The sequence below is a fragment of the Bactrocera latifrons genome, unplaced genomic scaffold (genome assembly GCF_001853355.1).
Source record: "Bactrocera latifrons isolate USDA-ARS-PBARC rearing strain unplaced genomic scaffold, ASM185335v1 scaffold_599, whole genome shotgun sequence".
Lineage (NCBI taxonomy): Eukaryota > Metazoa > Arthropoda > Insecta > Diptera > Tephritidae > Bactrocera > Bactrocera latifrons.
In genome coordinates, this window is record NW_017537266.1 from 30,611 (window position 1) to 51,166 (window position 20,556).

Genomic DNA, 20,556 nt, shown 5'->3' on the forward strand with positions numbered 1-20,556 from the left:
AAAAAAAAACATTTTAATCGTTAATTGAAATTTCTTGAAAATTTGGAGATACATCATTCTTCAAATAATTAGAACATGATTTTAATGAAATGAATTGTAGAACTTGTTGCAAAATATTTATAGTAGTGTCACGCCCCAGAAATACGACTCTGAGCTGATTTTGTGACAAAAGATTCGATTCGGTGTGGAGCGGACGAGAAGACTGGTGAAGACAAAAGAGAGAGAAAAAAATGGTCGAAGGCGGGTTGATTTTTGTGAAAATAACATTCATTTATTTTTGTACTTTTTGAAACAGCTTACATTCTGATCAACGGAGTTAACGGAAAAGAAAGGACTTGATTTCGATTTTGATGACGGTTGACATTGGTAGCATTTTATAACAACACGACAGAAAGAAAATGGCCGCCAAAGCCGTGTAGTGATTAGTATAAAAGTTTTGGAAATAATTGTTAAACGACTCTCATATAGTACACGCATTTACAAATTCAACCTCACTAATGCTGGAACTTTAATTGCTATAACAACATATATGCAATCCGATCAATATTTCATGCGAAAGTGTGTGTGAGTGGAATATATAACTCAACGTAATTAATATTTCATTCAAGAGTTTAAGCCAACATCGGCACTAATTGCGTTTATTGTTTCGCTCTTTGCGTTCTCAGTAAACAAACTGCGCCCTTTTCATAAACGGCTGTATAATTAAAAAAAAAGAATCGACTTAAAGCAAAAAAGGACAAAGTAATAAAAAAAAAGTGAATCAACTGGTTTGAAAGTAAAAACATTTAATAATGATTACCACACCCGCGTCTTCATATGGAAAAATGTAAGTATGGATGTAGATAAGCCAAGAAAGGTAGAATGAAACGATAATAGGTCTATCTGAGAACACGTGAGTGACATGCGGAAAAGTGAGTAAGTTAAAAAAAGAGCAATTAAAATGTGTGTAAAGTGGGTCAAGGCTTACAAAAGTGAACAAAAGTAAACGTTTTTACAGATACGAAAATTAGGAGAAAAGACGATGTCAATGGTCTGAAAGAATGCGACATGGGGAGAGGATACTTCTTACAAATTAACTCTGTTTGAGGAGGTTCTGATTACCTCGTCGATTCATAAGGAAAGAACTCAATTTGTATAAATTTTCAATACATATAATTTATGCATACATGGAAAGATATTTAATAGTTGGAAAATTATTTTATTCGCGACATTTTAATAGAAATGTTTATTTGACTTTAATGTAAAATTTAAGCAAACTCAACTGTATTCACAGTTATGCTTCATGTGCGTAAAGCAAAATGAAAATACTTCATACTTATTTCTGACACAATGCCTGTCGCTCGTGCTATTTTTGGAATCACCGCAATGCTGATATTGACTTGACTATGTAAACATTCATGATTCATGTGTTATATTGGCAATGGCAATGTTCGACAGTTACGCCCACGCAAAGCGACAGAAGATTACTGAGAAAATGTGTTAAAATGTGTGGGATTTGCAGCTTATATGTAAGAACAATATGAGGTAAATAAAACTACCAAATATGTTATATTCAACATATTGCGATCTACCCTAAAAACCACTTTTCGCAAACTCAAGAAATACTACTTCCTGCAATAGCTCGAAAATTTTGAAAGAAAACCCCCTCACGTCTCATTAGTTGGTTTCATTTAGTGTATTAACTTAAAGAGAACTTTTAGTGGATTAAGTAAATTTAGCTTCCTCAAAGTAAATTTTTGCCGGTTAGGATAGACAGAGGATAGCAACTCTGTTCTAGTGCCATTTACCTTAAATATCATGTAGGTTTGAATTGCACCAAGTAATTTCCTAACAACAAGTCACTCAAAAGTATTTAGGCACAAATAGAAGAGAACTGTTCCAGAACCATTCAATATTCCACAAATAACGGAATGAAAGTGTTTGTAAATCACCAAACAATTTAACCACAGCGTAAGCTAAAGTATTTTGAAGCTGCAACAAAAACACATTGAATCTTCATTTTTCGAGTAATCTAAGAAATACTCCCGTAGTGAACCACGTCAGTACTCAGACATTGCCAAAGACATTGACTGCGTTCAAGTTGGCGGCTGCTAAAAGTTTCTTTAAGTAAGTTAGGATGCAATACGAGAAAGAATGATATGGGCACTCATTGATGCACTTCGGCTGAAAACCTCAGATGTAGCGTGAGTAGTGTTCAAATTGCAGTAGGAATGGTTGCCGTGACTCGAGCTACGCGACCCTTTCACACTTTTCCTTTGGGCTTAATGGAAACTTCATGATTCAATCAGGCATTGTCAGTTCAACGAGAAGCATTTACTTTACAAACCTGCTTACAAACAATCAGACGCATACACAAACACAACTTTTTTACGAGGCCATTGATTGAAGTAAGTTCTAAAGTTGCAGTGACTGCATTCGAATCCATTTTCATTTTGCCTTAAAAAAAACTAAACGAAGAATTACAATGTAAATGAGCACAAGAAATTTAGAGATGTGAACAGATTAGCTAACTTGCCTCCGTTAGTCTTTGTCTATGAAGGAAAGTTAACAACAAACACTGCTATTTCATTTCCAAAATCTACACCTTCACCAAGGAATTTTCCAATACCTTAAGTGTTTTACCAAATTCAGCATATTTTTGTTGGTTCACCACTGACGGTGGCTAAATTTTTAGTTCATGAAAAAGTTTGTGATTTGAACAGAACTTTGTAACAACCAGTCGGAGGGTTAGACTTCGCACTTACCTCTAAAGAAAGAGTCTTTCTTCTCAAGCCTTCTTTTATTTGCATTTAATTAAAAGAAAATTACGAAAGTTAAATTTTATTTGCATTTCAAAGGAGGTTGTGACCGGTAGACAACCCATTGTCAAACTGTAACTGTACGCAGCCTTGCAAAATTTAAACTATAAGCAACGCATAACTATATTAATGAAAATAACGGTAGTAATGGTAATGGCAGCAAGGGCATAAAATTAATACAAGTTTAAAATTCTACACCTTGGTGTAACAGTAAAATGAAGGCGACCATTGAGACGAGCAACAAGTGAGATATGCCTCTGGGAAGATAAGTAAGTAAGTCGAGTCTTTAGCGAAGGTTTTGAACTGAGACTTTGGTTATTTCAGATTTAAGCAGATTTACTACTTCCGAGCCCACTTTAATGAAAACCGACGACAAACTTTGATGATGGTGAATATTGTGTAATATTTTACTCCGGATTTCCACATTTGCATATGGGAAAGAAGAGCAGACACCACTGCATGGAAATTGACTAAATAATTTAACCGATACATAAATTTTCCATTATTTATTTGTGAGTTCTCTTACATAAACACACAATCTCCTCACTTTATAAGTAGTTGTACACACTTCTTCTTCTTCTTCCGCGATTATAGCCGAGCTAAAAACAGCGCAGCACCTTCTTTTCGCTACATGGCGCCAATTGGATATTCTAAGCGTAGGAGGACCTTATCCACCTGGTCCTTCCAACGGAGTGGAGGTCTTCCTCTTTCTCTGCTTCCCCCGGCGGGTACAGCGTCAAAGACTTTCACAACTGGAGCGTTTTCGTCCATCCGGACAACATGACCTAGCCAGGGTAACCGCTGTCTTTCAATTCGCTGAACTATGTCAATGTCGTCATATATCTCATACAACTCATCGTTCCATCGAATGCGATATTCGCCGTGGCCAACGCGCAAAGGGCCGAAAATCTTTCGCAGAACTTTTCTCTCGAAAACTCGCAACGTCGCCTCCTCAGTTGTTGACATCGTCCAAACCCCTGCACCATATAGCAGGACGGGAATTATGAGTGACTTATAGAGTTTGGTTTTTGTTCGTCGAGAAAGGACTAGCACCTGTTGGCAAGAGTTATCTTGCGTTGGATTTCCCGGCTGACATTGTTGGTGGTGTTTATACTAGTAGAGGCAGCTCCTTGTCGTGCTGTTTGATCGACGAAGAGGGGGTGTGTGTCGATTCTCTTGTCACGGGTCTTTTTCCAAATTTGGCGCATGGCATGTCGGTTGTTGATTTCCTAGGTCTAAAGCCACACTAATAAGGTCCAATCAGTTTGTTGACGGTGGGCTTTAATCTTTCATACAGTACGCTCGACAGAACTTTATAGGCGATGTTGAGGAGGCTCATCCCACGATAGTTGGCGCAGATTGTGGAGTCTCAAAAAGGTAAAATTCCAACACTCTGGGAGCTGTTACTGTCTTACAGCCGTGTTTATTGGTCATTTTGTCGGATAAATGTCAATAAAATTGAGTAAAAAAGATAAACACAAAAGTTATGTGTATGGTAGTATATACTTGTACATTAAAAAAAACATGAACTCACACAATGTCAATATAATACCGTTACTACTTTCAAACTGAATTTGGGAAGCATTACAGTTGTGTCGGTCTTTGTTGTGTATTTGTGGAGTCATGAAAATAATACTGAAAATGCAAAATGCAGGGAAAATAAAATTACTTATACTTAAATATGAAAAGACAAAATTTACCAATTCTGTTTTCTACAGAGAAATTATCTTTTATTTGTTATTAAATGTCTTTAGTTATATTCAACAACTTAATAATGCATTAATAATTTAAAATTACGAATTTATAAGTAATTTTTTTTTGCTATTTTCTTTATGTATAACTTTCTGTATGCGGTAGTAAATTGCAATTAGTCAATTCATTTATCTTCGTGTTGAACAAATTGCGTTAAATCATTGTGTTTCTGTCACTTACAGGGCCAACACCATCTCCCCTAATTGAGTTGCGAATGACGGAAACATAGAAAAGACCTTTTAAGTGCTAATAACTGGCACTCGGCCAGCTTGAAGCCGAAATAAGGGACCCTCACATGCGGAAAGACACAGTCATGAGGTGTGTGTAGTGCTCATTGTCAACAACGTTTCACATCTGGTTTGCTTGTCGCAGCGGATGGTCAAGAGGAAACGGGGTCAGTAAGAGAGCCGTTTTTGGCGTCTATGGCCATTCAACTTGCCTTGCCGTTGCCTTTTAGTTACTGCAACTTCGCGAACATACCAGGAAATGTGTGTGTCAGGTTTCGTAGGAAATATAATAATAAATACGAAAAAACATCACAACTATATCTGAATGTTCACATAATCAGAGCATAAAAATAGAACCCTCCTCTTCGAAAAAACTGAACCAAACAAGCACTTAATTGCTTGGCTTTTCGAATGCGAATTGTGGCGAATTATAGCCAGAAAAGGGCAAGAGGCGAGCTATATTTTTACTGTTCGTAAGCGATGTGATGAATAGCCAGTGTGATGCCGCCGAGCGTAGGTGTCAAGAGCTGCAGTAACGCTAGTAAGGCAAACAAAAATTGTGAGTCCATGACATTGTATATTAGCCACGGGACATTTTGCATTTTACTAAGACGCTTGGCTCGTTAAAGAAGAAAGGAAAATGTATGAGTTCTGATAAGGAGAGTATTAATTAGAATGCAATGTATTGATGGAATAAAGCTACTTTGGATTGCTCAACACCTTGGCATTGGCAACCATCTTCGCTCTGTTGGTGTTTGTAGTCAGAAGTAATTAATTAATTCCAAACTTTTGCAACGCCAGTGAAAACGCTCGGCTTGGCATCGAAGGAGTGGAAAATTGCAGAAACGAAATTTAGTGTTCCCGCCATTTGAGAATAAGTAAGAGATAAAAAATGAGAATAATTGCAATTATAAAAACATCTTCGTCGTGAGTAATAAAGAGTTTCCCTGGCTATACTTTATCAGTTGTTAAGCACTCCAGGTTAGCAATTTGAGCGCTTTTGTTGGATCAAATTTAGCTGTATTTGATCTTAATTAGAGACTTCATAGAACTTTTACTCTTTGAAATGTTATTGCCATAAGATTTACATTTGAGGCCCGGTGAAATTTGGAGATTTAAAGAGAAAGAACTAAGGAAGGGATAGGTTTTGGAGCAACCGAACATTTTATACTCTCGTAACTTGCATATATATTATATAATCTATGTAACTCATACACAGACCGACATATTCGGCAAAAGGATTGTTAGAAAACGAAAATCATTATATGTATAAGTACCTCAAATACTATTATCAATCATATAGAGTAGATTCAGCCGGATGTTCCAGATATTAGTTAATTGGGGCTTAAGTCAAGATTTCGCCAACTTTTTAGAAACCTACATTGTCATCAGTAAACTGCGCCTTCTGACTTTTATGGATATAACTCGCATATTGGCCGATCAAATTTGGCTTTTGTAGCTTTGACTGTCAAGCAAATTTGTACGTTACACCTATTAGAGAGTACGCCACGCCCACTTTTTCAAAATTTTTAGCCCACAGGTGCCTCTTACTGCTGTAACCCTCTGTGCTAAACTGTACAGTGGTACATCTTATTTTAGTGCTTAGTTATTGCACTTTATAGGTTTTCCTTTAAAAGCGTGTTTTGGGTGTGGCAGTGGTCCTATTTCGCTCTCCTACGAACTCTGCCTTACTTTCTTTTTTTTTTTTTTTTCAAAAACATGTGTACGAAATTTTATCGAGATATCTTAATTTTTCCTAAGAACGGACGGAAAAACGAACAGCCACTCGGAATTCATTTTTTCTCGACATTATGATTATCTCTCGATTATTTTTAAATGATACATACAACCGTTAGATGAACCAAACATGTGAAAAATAAAGATATCTAATAAATACTCTTAATATAGATATATTCACATGTGCACTAATATTACCTACAAGTATGTGCAAAGTGTACCTATTGCCTCCGAAACCATACCCTAGGTCAGTAACTCCTTTGATGATGTGTACCTAAGCCATGCCTTAATATCATGCCTTTCGATAATAGCTCCTTCCATTGACCGATTTATTCAAATGAAAAATGAGTGTGCCCAGGTCACCGTAGTTGCGTGAAATTGACAATAAGACCACACACACCACTAAGAACATTTAAATTTTAAGGAGCCTAGTCAATCAGAACGAACCACACAAACCAATTAAGGTATTGTCACAAGCAACTGAAAAGCAGGGCCGATATTGAAGTCTGGTCAGTGCGTATGTCACTCTGTATTGAGGAATTTGATGAGAGATTCAGCGTGTTTCCTAAAATGTATAATAAAATACTGAACAAGACTAAAAAGTTAAACATTTTTACTCTTGACTCGAATACTCATGACCGCTTGGGATTTAAAGTCGGTTTAGCTAGAAAACAGTATTTAATTTATTTGTTTTAGTAATTAGCAAATATTATAGTTATAAAATATAAATTATTAACCTGATGCATAATTAATTTTACGCAATAGATAACGCAACATAGTATCATGTCTAGGAGTCTACAGGTCTGTTTGTAAAGAGCCATTTCTCTCAGTCTGCATCCTTATTTCACAATTTTTTTAGTTCTTAATGTTAGGAAAACAGCTGTTCTATTCAAATTACGTATATAAAAACTCAAATTGTATATGTTGGTAGTTACAATTAATATTTTCAATTTTCAGTTAAATTCGCCCATATCAAAATATTTTTTAAACAGAAACAGCAGTACACCCCTTGGCTCACCTGCGAAAGGAAAAGCGCGGAAGCTCTTGGAAATTACCATTTCCTGAGTTATAATTACTTTGGCCTTTAAGGTTTCCCACATTTCACTCTATTTCTCCCTTTTTTTTTAGTTTTCCCCCACAGTATTGCTCGTTAAGAGGTCACAAGCAGAATTAAAATAAATACAGGAATTGTGAGGTGCGGAGAACTTAAGGCCTGGTACATAAAGTTGACAGTTAAAAAATTAATATCTTCAAGTGTGAGTACTAGTTTAAAGAAACAACGAACTAAAGCATAGGAGCTATTGGCACCCTTTTCTACATTCTCCTGTTTTTATTCTTGGCGTTTTTCTCTCCTCTGATAAATTTAATTTTAGATATACATCTGAGTTGTTCGGAATTTGCTGCCTGCCAGCGCAAGTCATGGCTATTTACATGCTCTAATCAGCTGTTCTACGATGCGGATGCGAAGGTCCGGCTAGAGCTCAGCTAAACTGTGAAAGTGTTTGCTGCGAACGTGGAGGTGTTGAATGTTTTTATAAAATGCTATTAATTTTTTAATGAGTATAAATGGAGCTGAGTTAAGTCTGACTTTTAATTTGCGTGGTTACGTATCTGTAAAAGTACCAACAACTAAATAAATACATAAAAAGATATTTCAAGAACAAGAAGGAACTTTCAAGCCAGTTTCTGTACTTCAGCACAACCCACCAATGACGCTGTAATTTTTTAAACAATCTGGACTGAAACCTTTATTAGACGCATATAAAAACTGTATATTCAGTTAATTAAAACTAAAAATTAGTTAAAAATTAATATTTTCATCACTTCAAACATTAGTTCAAATTCCGAAGAACATAAAAAAATAACACTTCCTATTTTCAAATATTTTATCAGGAATCTTCAATCTAAATTTTGATATTTTTTATAGTTTCAGTTTTCAAAATTACAGGAAATCTATATCAATTAACTGCTCAGAAGGGAGACATTAAAAACTTACGGCTTCACTTAGTTACTGAAAATAACCAAAATGTTCGGATTTGTTAAAATGAAACTTTTTGTCTTTTGTACAAATAACTGAAATCCGAAAGACTAAGAGCAATTCTAAATAAATGTAAATGACTTCAGCAACAGTAAATACTGACTCATGGCAAAGGCTGCCTACAAATATTAGCTGGTAGGCTGAGACTTTAGGCGAAATGTAGAAATTAAAAGCGACGATTTGTGAACATCCAAAAGAGCGATGGAGAACTGAGTATAAAACAGACAAGTAACAGAAAATTAAGAAGAGTGAAAAAGAATATAGAAACTTAAGGGGTACACTAAGTGTGACAACCTAGAACACGTCGATTTTTGGGAGTTTAAAAAGTACTACCGTGTTGGTTGTTTCAAAAATTCCAAAGCATATTGATACATTCTTTGGGAATACAACGTGCAATTAAAAATAATGAATACTCTGTGCCCAAAAAATAAGGTTGCATTGCATTTATTTTGAAAATTCTTTATTTATTCTTCCAAATCAATTTCATCCCCCGATGCAATGCACTTATGCCAACGGATTTTCCAATCTTCGAAACACTGGTTGTAGTCACTTTCCGGGATGGCCTTCAGTTCCGTCTTCGCTGCTCCTTGAATATCGCATAAAAACGGTGAACAGACAGAAGTCGCACGCCGCCAGATCAGGTGAACACCGTGGTTGTGGAACGATATGGGTTGAGTTTTTGGCGAAATGATCATTTAATGCAAATTCTTTGCTCAACAAATTTCGACATCGCAAAAAACGGAAAACTCACTTTTAGCAGCTCACAAAACGATACGTATCTCAAACGCTAATGAATATTTTGACATGAAATTTGACATACATGTGACTGGCAGTACTACCACCCTAAAAAAAATAATTCTCGAAATCCTTCGACGCGCGCAGTTTAAATTCAAATGCCACCTTATTTTTTGGTCGTCATTCTCGTCTCTGAAGGCGCTGAAAAAGACCCTAAAAACAGTTTCGTTAAGTCAGAAGCACATTCCGCAGATGTGCAGCAGAAAATATAGCAATGATTGTAGGCTAAAAATAAACTGGTACTAGCACCAATGCCACTGCTTAATCAGCGTTCTAGCAGCGCGACAAACTTACGCTTGGTGCAATTATTTTTGTTGTTATCAGTCAAGGAAAAACTTATGCAACATACGCCAAGACCATATTAAAGCTATGAAAATGTGGCTGCGCGGAGATAAACTTGGCAGTAATGGCGGGAGTGTGGAATGGAGATATTTGCATTTGTTTTAATTAAGTGCACTGAAGTGTGCACAAGTTAACAAGAGCATGCTTAGATTTGATCTTGATTTATATGTATTAATTTGACTGCACTCTACGATATGTGTAGGTATGTTAGTTAGTTAAACACAAGTGAAGACCATTTGGTATTATTACTCTCTCTCTGAAAGCTTTAAAATAGTCTAAATTGACATTGTTAATACTACGCAATACTGACATCATCATCATCTGAAGCAACATTAGCATTACCACCAGAATCAACTTCTGGCTGCTCTAAAGTAGTGCCACCTATATTATAATAATTTTTAATATTTTTAATAATGAATTGCACTTGTGCGCACTACCCAGCTTTTTCAGGTTAGATATGACTTATCCACCTTAGTGAAAAATATCTATCTCTGCTGAGCTAAAGTAATTTTACATTTTGCATTTAACTTTTGCAAACTGCAAAGTTTGAATTATACAGAGGTAATCAAGTGATAAATAGTCGTCTACTCTTACCATGTTTGTATAACTTCCATGAATAACATCGATACACAATAATTTTAGAAGGTTGGTGTATTTTAAAAGGAGCCCTTTTGGGCTGGGGAATTGACAATCAAAGCGAAATTCTGTGTTATTTGCATATAGAAAAACTAGAAATAGAATAAATTATGATTAATACTCGAAATCTTTTACAAGACTTTTTCATACCAAGAATTGGTTACACGGCTAATAAGCAGTAGCGATTATTCCTGCATATTTGTAGTTAAGAAGCCTGATTTCCATCTCCAACAAATCTATAAAAAAAAATAGTGAAAAGATCTCAGGAAAAATTCAAGTGCTTAGCTTAAAGAATTATTAGATTTCAGATGCAAATATTATCTTATATTACCTAAAATATATTTGCAAATTCCATAGATGGTAAGTGATTTGCTCTTAAATTAAACTGTCCAATATAAATCAAATATCTGTGGCTCAAAGCAAACAACTTTTTTGTCATAAATGCGCCAAGTGTTACATAAAAAATTTTATGCAAAAGCTCTGAAATAATATTAAGATGCAGGTAAACAGCATTTACTGTTTACAGCAGATGAAATAAAAATAAAAATTTCACTCAAAATTCACATTTAACACAGTGTCTTCTAACAAAGCTTTCATTTCAATTGCTTTCAAGGGGGACTCTTAGACAAGATTACTTTCTTCTGTCTCAATGGCATTTATTCATTTTTCTACTTCACCTACCTCCACTTCAACTTCCTAGTGGTGCCGGATTTTTTATTTTACGCCGTTATTCAGTCTTTCATTCAGTCATTCATAATCCGGTCTGAATGCGCTTATCAGAGCTTTTGCATAAATGAATATTTACTGAGCACTACCGATGGGGGATTTGTCAGTTTATCGCGAAGTGTGCAAAGGCGTTGCATGAATCATTTGCTTTGGAAAGTCTGACACATTGTTGCTTCTTATCGCAGCCTTTGTATTTGGCGTCTAAGACTTAGCTAGAAATTGCTTGGAAATTTAACTTGTGGTACATATAGGAGGTGTATATGGTTTCACGAGCTAAAAATGTCGCTGTAAAGCGACAACCGCCGTGTATCGGCTCAAAAGAATGATGTCTACTTTTGCGGTGTATTTTAATTTATCTTTTAACTATATATAAGCGCACTGTATTTCATCAGCGGCCCTTTAACTAAGCATTTTATTCACAGTTCTACAGTTTTATGTATAGTATATAGGAACACATACGCACATATACAAATTTATATATTTAAACAAATTAAGTGGACAATAAAGTCACTTTTTAAAGACATCTTCTTAGCCGAAGCTATCCCCTATACAAAGATTAACATGGAAGCTTACAGAAGGCACACTCTGTAATGCAAAGTAACCTATGATCAAAAAATTCCAAATTGGATGTTTCATTGATTACGATCCAATATTTAAATTATTTTTCAACCTCTGTTTCATTTTATATTGTGTTTCATTCTTTCTACCGTAAATTTCCGAAAACGTTGTTACGTTATTTTGCATATTAGGCGATGATATGTAGTTTCCACATCTCTAAACTTTCACTTTTTCATTTTACTTACTGCACCTCTGGTCGTCCATTGCAAACAAAACATAAATCAAAGTCAGATGTGGCAAATGAAGCAAGCACGACAATTCGTTGAAACAAAATTGCACTTGGCTTTGTTTTTGAGGTAATCTTGTATGCTGAGTTATGCTGGAGCGCTAGTAGCCAATCATGAAACAGATTTAAAGCAGGGGAATGGGTCTTCCGTGCTTTTCCAAAATACACTTTTTGAATGTGTGTTCCCATGTTTTGGTTATTAGAAAGTATTTCTCTTCTACCTATCACTCTCTTTTTAAATAATTCTCGTCGTTCGGCATAAAATTTTATCTTTGTTTCTTTCAGGATCCAAAAATCGAATATTAACTTTTTTTGAATAAATTATGCTGCAATTTTTATCTATTAAATAATATATCTTACAATAATATAATATAATATGGTCATAAATTGTAAATTTGCGGAGTTTTGTAAAAGAATTTATCACTAAGGGTCTAAATAGCATTCATCTCCACACAATTAATGAAACTGGCTTTATGCAAGTATGGAAAATTTCTAAGTTTTGCTATAAATTCTGCATTTTTTTTTTTTTTTTTTTTTTTTTTTTTTTTTTTTTTTTTTTTTTTTTTTTTTTTTTTTTTTTTATTAATTTTTTTTTTTTTTTTTTTTTTTTTTTTTTTTTTTTTTTTTTTTTGTGTATTCCAAAAATAAATTTTACGTGCACTTAAATATCGAGTTGTGAAACTTCACTTTTTCTTTAAATTCTGTTTAAATTAATGTTGAATTTTTAATAGTTATGCTTTGTTCTGCTGATTTGTCCTGCTTCTATTTAATTTACTTTGACGTAACTTAGTGCAATATTGTATCGGATTCACACGTGCGTTGTCCCAGACATGGTCATTTTCGCGTACTCTGCATCTGCCGATACTTATCTTCGACGGCGTAAATTTTCAGGTATAATTTTTTGTATTTTGAAATAAAAGTGGCATAAAATTTAAATTTTTTCTGAAATTTTTATTCTGTATTCTATGCTAATCTATATATTGGAAATAATTTCTTTGAAACATGTTTTAAAACTGTTCCAATGTTCTTTTGCATATATTTATTTCTTTTTCTTACTTACTTAGCTTCAGTTTAAAAGTGTAAAAAATTCTGAGGTTATCCCCGAATATCCATTTTCAGTTCTTTTGTTGTTGGTGCATCGTCTTGAATATGTGAAATATGCCTTATCACAGTCATGTTCGCCGTTATGCAGCGTTCTGTGACGTTCTGTGGAACGTCAGATCAAAGTAAAGAGATAGACTTGGAGGCTGAAAATCACTTATCCAACCTTGACGTATCCGTATGTCCCTTGTTTTTATAACTGCACTAAGCCTTTCCATTGATTTATGCATTCAGACTAACAAATCACTAAGAGAACTTTATTAGGAAGTAAAGGATGAGATCTGCCTACAAAGATGGTTAACTCCACTCATTAAAATCATTTTTGTTCGATCGTTCATTATTCGTTTGCTGCCGTTATTATTACGCGATTCCTTTTAGGCTTTAACAGGCATAATTGGGCGAAGACCATTTAAATATTTTCAATGCTTTGTTTTGGGTCAAGATAACCCTGAAAAAGCAGCGTACGTGTTTGTGTTTATGTGTTGAGTTTACATATATGCTGCGGAGTTATTTAAAAGCTCGTTTGTTTTCACCTAAATTTCACAATATTTCTTGCCATTTTAGCAGCTGGGCGTTACAACCAGCATTTGTTAAACAGTATTTTCTTTGCTGCTGTAAGCGCGAAAGCAGATCTTTAAATATTTGAGTATGTCATAATATTACTTTTAGCAGCTGCAACAGCTGTTCCAGGTTCCATAGCAGTTTCGCCCCTCCCTGTTTTCGTGGAATACTTCCAGTTTCCCAGGAACGGGAATTTGAGTTTTACTTTCAAGAACACTGAACACTGGCTCGAAGTGCAAATTAAATAGAACTTTCATAACCTTCCTTAAATAAGAAACAAATAGAAATAAGAAACAAATAGAATAAAATATAACTTAAGGAGAGGAAGGTTTCTTCAATCACCACATAGTATGAATATGCCCAGTTTGCACAGAATAGGTAGAGCCTCTACAAACAACGTGAACAGAATCGCCGAGAGCACATAAACTCGCATGTGCACAAGAAGTTTCACTTGCTATCCATGAATTTCTAGGGGTCGTCATGGTCTTATTTTATCCGTAATTCAAGGTATGCCCTTAGCTGTGGCGGCATAACAAAGTTGCTTTAATAGAAAGTGACTAAAATAAAAATGAGAATTTGAAAAAAATCAAAAATATTGCCTTTGCCATTATTCCAGCGGCATTTACGCTGTTGAACCGTTACTATGAAATGGGAACCAAGCGAAAAGCTACTGCCAGGTGAATGCAAAAAAGCCATACTTAAGAGGCAGAGTTTTACTTTCATTCTCCGCATTTTCCTCAAATGTTCTACTGTATGTCCGCAAGAAAGTCCGATCACAATCTTGAGATGTGGTCGTACCAAACACCATCCAGCACCACAAATCCGTAATCTTATAGTGACAATGGTAGTTTTTAAGTATGACAATTGCAAATTGGTGAAACTTTATTTTGACCCCCTAAAATTGTGAGATTTTTTGGCACTCCTTCTGCGCTACCCCGCAGCTTCCACCTTGATAATCGTAAAGATTAAAAATTCGTGTATTTAACGAAGATCCGAAGCCATGATTACAAACGTCATAGCCCCTTCAAAAATGTGAATAGAATTCAAATGCGAAATTCACTTTTTTTACCCGACTGGTTCTTCTATATTAGACAGTATGTGACAAAGCCATTATTTCCTTCCTGCCGAAGCCAAAGCACAGAAAACATAATTTCCCCCTCAAACTTTGGCAAACCATATTTCTAATTTCCTTAGCAATTTTAGCGGGTTCCTCGTAAATACCAGAGAATGTGCCTCGGCATACACAATTGGGAAAGACAGCAAAACTATTTTATATGGGTTACCAGCGAACACAGCGCAACGCGCATCCTTTAGTTGAGTCAACAGAAGCCAAATCACTTGGACACATTCGCAGCAGAGGCGTGTGGTCGAGCAAAAATATTATTCGTGCGTGTCCAAACAAATACAATTTCAATGCAGGAAAACCACACAAACAAACAATTGGATTTTGCACTCGGTGCGAAAGGCAATTCGTACAAAAACAACGATTACAGTAACACTCAAATTTATTGACGCCCTGGTGTGTTTTGGCCGCCCACAGTTTTGTTTCCAACGTTGGCCTCAAAGAGCTTGAATTTGAATTATTTCAGTAAAATCATTTGCCCGATGACAATAGGCACACAAGCCATTTTTTTTCGCTCAAAGGGAGCCTACTTGCAACTACGACATATATATTCAACGTTAGTTCGTGTTTAGATGCGATTCCTTGCAGATATATTCGTCACAGTTTATGTATTCAAACCATTTATTCCAATTTGTTAGCCAAACATACCAAAAAAGGTAAATTTTAGAGTGTGTGAGCCGCAGCGGGTGCACTAACCAGCTATTAAAATAACTACTTCAAATTGCATCGATTAAAGTGATCGAACCTTGTGAACCTTTTTGCTTTTGGTTCATAATAGTTGTTTCTGACATATTTTTATCAATTTGCAGCCGCCCTTGTTTCTCTTGTTTTTTACCATCTACATTACTATTGCTTTGGTTATTTGATCGATATTCAAAGCGACGAACATAATCTGGTATTATTTACATCTGGTGATTATTAAGGATGTATTGTAACTTCAAGCACTTAACTACTTTTAAAACTAACCCATAGTCACAAGAACTCGTCGTCATGGAAAATCAAGGAATAAAAAAAAATAGCGTTGTCTTTCTTAAGCACTTAAATGTAAAACATTTTGTTAATTCGATTCCTTGAAATGTTTCTAAGTTTCGAGATTAAAGTTATAGAAAGTAGCCTTCTAATAAAGATAGCTTTATGTAGCCGTTCAAATCTCCATTGCCTTTAATACATTACTCGGAAATAATGGAAGCAGGAATGAACATGGCGAAAAAATGATATGAGAGAAAGGTAAGCCCTGATGAAAGACAATTGAAAGTAGCTATAGCAGAAGAGTGTCTCTCAGAGCTAAGCGAATACGAATATATAAGAATTATTTGAAAAGTTTCTCAAGTGAACTACACAAGCAATACATTTCACAACTTAGTTAACCACGACTTTCACAATACTTTTGACTTACAAATCCAACTAAGAATACACATTTTTATCGGTTTTATTATGGTACCTATAATAACTCCCTGTCGTATCCGCATGCTGCAGTATTAATTTTTACCAAAGTGATCTTTAACCATTAACTCCAGTCTTTAAAAGTGGTTCAGTCATCTAACGAATTGGAAACTTTTTGCTTCGCTGTGAATATGAGAATAGGAAGCTTAACAACTAAGTTTCCTATTGATACTAGGTTGAAGCCCCCACATCAGTTTCAGCTTCAGTTTACAGTGATACAGTGATGATTACAGTGATCTCAGCTTTCTTCATTCACTTGAATTGTCTGCCACTTTTTATATTATATTGTATTTATGACTGTTTGGTTTGGAGAACCAAAACAGGTAAAAAAATATATAGTATATAATTATAAAGTTTCCAGTGGTACTAAAATTTTTACCGGTATGCTTCCTACTTACTGAAGTATCAAAATTAACTTACCACCTTATTTGTTCTCATGCAAATACTATACTATCACGACAAATATGCGTATGTATTTCTACTATCGAAACAGGCAAAATGAGGTTTCCAATTCGCGGAAAAAACAATTTTATCAACGCAAACGAAAATTGCCAATATACTTGAGAGAATAGCAACCGCAAGATCAGTAGTCCTAACGAAGGCATTAGAAGAAGGCACTGTTACTAGTTGTGTGATGAAAGTGTTTCAACCAGAGTTCTGCAAAGGTGTGAGTAGTGGCGCCGATGAAGGTGAAATTGTTAAAAATAGAACCAGCACATCGATAATGACGATAGATATATATTATATATAATCATGTATACAAGTGTGCTCAATGTCATTTTGCCACATGTGCCACATTTCGCGGTTTGCTTGCCACTACGTTGCTGTTGTTGGAAATATAATAAGGCTATTGGCATTTAAATGTGAAGCGATTTCTAAACTACAAAACACATTTATAATAATCATGCATTAATAGATACTCTGGTAATGTCACTCATACGCACCGTCCAAGAAGCAAATGCACGCAGATAATTGAGGGTGTTAACTGATGAGCTACAACAAAGTAATTGCATTTTTAGTAAACCAAGTACGTAATGGACATTTATGCTCCTTATGCACTACTTTTGCTCCCACTCTCAAGGTGTGCTGTCAACGCAAAAAACAAAACAAACAAAACAAGCGAAACAATTCTGTTAAAGATGTAATTTTGTCTGTTATGTACCTGGGCATACTTTTCGACCTTTCCCTTTAGCACGCTTTTTGACGTGCCACAATTAGATGGAAACTAAATAGAAGTCATAATATAGTAGGAATTCAGAGGAAACTTCCCATTTTCTCCATTATAGTGTGAAGAACTCACAGTTAGCGGAAATATTGGGTCAAAATAACTCCTGGAATTTTCAGAAGTTTGTAAAATATTGTTTCTGTTACTGTTGTGTTATAAAATGGTAAAATAAATAAAGAAGCAATGAGTGGTCCAACGAGTCTCTGCAATCGATGCCATGAGCGCTATGCTGAAGAATATGGGCACTATTCACAATTTTCATGCAGGCATAAGTATTTGTTTGAGTGTTCTAAACTCATAAATGCACATGTGCCTCCGAAAATATGCAACGGCAAAATGTAACGGTTTACTTGATGGAGAAGATGATAATCAAGCTCATGCGAGAATTGAATTGCAAATATATATGCCAACAATGGAGAGAGAACACATTGCGTTAAAGCCGAAATTGCCTTGCACAAAACGCTTGAGCTGTCTCGACGCACTGACGAATACTCGTCTCATTTGCAAACTACACTCTCTACACATTGACATTGCTGAACTCTTAAGTTTGTCTGAAGCCGCAATGTGAATTACCACTGGAATAGAAATGAAAGCAAATAAAAGGAGCTTTAAATTCAAACAAAAGTGCCAAAGAGCTCAGCTCATATACCTTAAACGAATGTTATTGATGAAAAGTACAATACGAAATGTACACGAAAATACTTTAATTTTAAATTAGCATTGGCAATTCCCGATTACGGCAGATAAACAACGGTGGACTAAATAATTTCTTAAGGTGAGTCAATTGTTAATGGAAGTCAGTTAAGACGTGGCTGAGTTTATTGCAGTACAAATTTACTTATGCAAAACTTAGGCAAGTTTGTAATAAACAAAGTGTGAGTGCGATAGATGACAAATACCGAAAAATTCGGTTATCACTCTTGTCTGTCGATATGCAGTACCATACGATGGAAATTCAAGCAACACCATCCATCACAAATTTAGCATAAAAATAGCAAAAGCTTAGTTTATATAGTAAAAGCCTCGAGTCCTCTTTCATTATTTGCAACTACTTATACCTTGACCTTGGCTACCTTAAGTTCGTGCAGGGCTCTGCGTAAACGAAGTGAAAAAATCCATTTGCGTTTTTCTCATTCTTTAAGGACCCAATTGGACTAACTACAGGCAAATATATTTTACTTAGTATATTTTCCACAGCATTAAATTCCATGTTGGTATATTACTTATTTGTATCCATTCCATGTAATAGTTAACAAGCTAAGCCACCTCCATGTCCACGATTATGGATACATGGCAGCTTTCAACTTTATGAAACTATTTTATGATTCTTCTATGCTGGCAGAGCGGTGAGTTAGCATCACTAACGTATATAATGATAGCAACGCGACATTAAAATTTGTCTTGCACTTGAACTTGTCACACTCAGGACAACAGATGCATAAGCAAACACACACACAAAATCAAAATGCCTGAACTAAGCGGCTGCTAACAGCTGACATAGCGAAGGCGAGAGCATTCCGATATAAATGCATTCACTCATCGCTAGATGCTTCCTGCTGTGTGTGCGTGAGTCAAGGAAAATGCACTTTAACTACGTGGACTAGCACTTTGCTTTCACGCTTTTCACTACACATTTCTGTGACTCTGCAGCCAATTCGTCTGCTTGCCTTCTACCTACACATTAGGCCTCTAGGTTTTGGCAGCGCCAGTTTGCTGTGTACTTCTATGACTATGTGAGTATCAGCAACTGGAGCTCGAGCAAAAGCGATCGTTACCAAGGAAGTTAGCATTCCTTTATATTCTTTAACTGCTGAGTGTTTGCCTCCATCATTAAATTTGTAGTTTCCACTCGCATACCTGATTATTTGTGCTGCGGTACTTCACAAGTCTCGTGGAAATCTACAACAGCCACAAGCAGATTCGCAAAAGATGTTATTAGAGGAAGAATAAGAATGCCTTTCTCTACGCGCACAGGTAAATATATATGTTAGCAAAGTGGATAACAGTTTTCAAGAGTCACCTAATATTTTTATAAGTTAAATTTTCATACTTTTCTCTTGCTGACTCTTTTGTGTTATTCGTTTTTGACTTTCCAGTGCTTAGGAACAAATGCTGAGAGAAACTAAGGTTATTCTTCTTTGCCATGGTTTTGCTGTTGACGATGCAATTGACAGGGTTGGGATAACATCAGCCGACATTGGCAAAAGTTTCACGAAATTATTTCTACTTTTGAAAATTTCTTGCTGACTTGTAAAAGCTGTGCCTACTGGATTACTACATATTATTAAATGTCACAGACAGCTACGTTGTATAATAAGGTTATCCCGACATCAGAGCCGACGAGATGTAAAACGCCAACAACAAGTAATTGCCATAGGATTTATATTTACCTACCTATTCATCTGCTGTGATATACTACAAAAGACCGAGAAATAGTTTGCCCTTTTGGAACTTTTATGATTTCCTAAAGGTGATTGAATTAGATCCCTAAGATTCTGTATTGAAAAGTGTTAAAAGATACTTGGATAACTTCAGCTGCCAAGCTTGAAGCTTTGTTGTTGGTTTTTATGCCAAAAATTATTGCTTGTCATAAACCATAAAATTTGCGTTCAACTTCTTACGATAAGATTGAGAAAGACAGAGAGTTGAATTGAGAGGGAGAAGCAGGGAGGGGAAAAAAAGTGAATTAAAAAGGACGTACGAACTGCCATAATTAATCAGTGTTCATAATTTAATATCCAAAAACTGACTGAGGTGGTAACGGAAAAGTGGCAAGTAATAACTAGTTGCTTTAAATTGCGGTTATAATGATTACTAAGATAACGAGAAGCAGGAAATTGCGAGGAAAATGGCTTAATGCATAACGATTTCACTTTCATTAAGTGAAGATGCAGTCTGTAAAATCAGTTTTATGATTGCTGATATTTCCAGATTGTAAATGTCAACTGTCATCGCTATGATGGCATTTTTATGAAATAGAAGTATTAAAGAAATATCCTCCAAATTGGCATTGTGTGATTGTGTGTGTCAAGTGATAATCTGTGTGATAAAACACAACCAACTTATGTCGGATCTCAACATATCTGATCAACAACATAAGTCCCACAAACAAAAGATGGAGAACGAAAATTCTAATTGGACTATTACACACATCTGTACGCAACATTTCTTACAGACTAACTTTTACTACCTTTTCGGATACAAACCA

The 20,556-nt window shown here is 35.4% G+C and overlaps 1 long non-coding RNA gene across 1 annotated transcript; it reads left to right on the plus strand.

Moving 5' to 3' along the window:
• Nucleotides 1–2,843: 2,843 nt before the first annotated feature.
• LOC108974866 lies at nt 2,844–3,424 on the plus strand. Its single transcript, XR_001993830.1, has 3 exons — nt 2,844–3,067; nt 3,123–3,310; nt 3,393–3,424. It is a non-coding gene; the product is annotated as an uncharacterized LOC108974866 (long non-coding RNA).
• The last annotated feature ends 17,132 nt before the right edge of the window (nt 3,425–20,556 follow it).